General features: G+C 44.1%; 1 protein-coding gene across 2 annotated transcripts in view; it reads left to right on the forward strand.

Annotated features, from left to right (window-relative positions):
• The window catches only part of LOC116672616 (acyl-coenzyme A thioesterase 9, mitochondrial), a 39,146-nt gene that overhangs the window by 4,376 nt on the left and 34,557 nt on the right, over positions 1-213 (forward strand). The gene's annotated exons all lie outside the window — the stretch shown is intronic.

Here is a 213-nt window from a genome sequence, read left to right on the forward strand (position 1 = left end):
TGATCAAAAATAATCGTGATTATCATTTTGGCCATAACCGTGCAGCCCTAATTGTTGATGCGACAGAAAATACGGAAAAGCCTAATAGTCGACTTTAAATGAAGCTGAGGAACTGAAGTGTCTGCTGACGTTACAAGTTTTACATCATGCTGAGAGTCTGTCTGTCTGTCTGCCTGTCTGTCTGTCTGCCTGTCTGCCTGTCTGCCTGTCTGC

The sequence above is a fragment of the Etheostoma spectabile genome, chromosome 22, assembly GCF_008692095.1.
Source record: "Etheostoma spectabile isolate EspeVRDwgs_2016 chromosome 22, UIUC_Espe_1.0, whole genome shotgun sequence".
In the NCBI taxonomy this organism is placed as follows: Eukaryota; Metazoa; Chordata; class Actinopteri; order Perciformes; family Percidae; genus Etheostoma; species Etheostoma spectabile.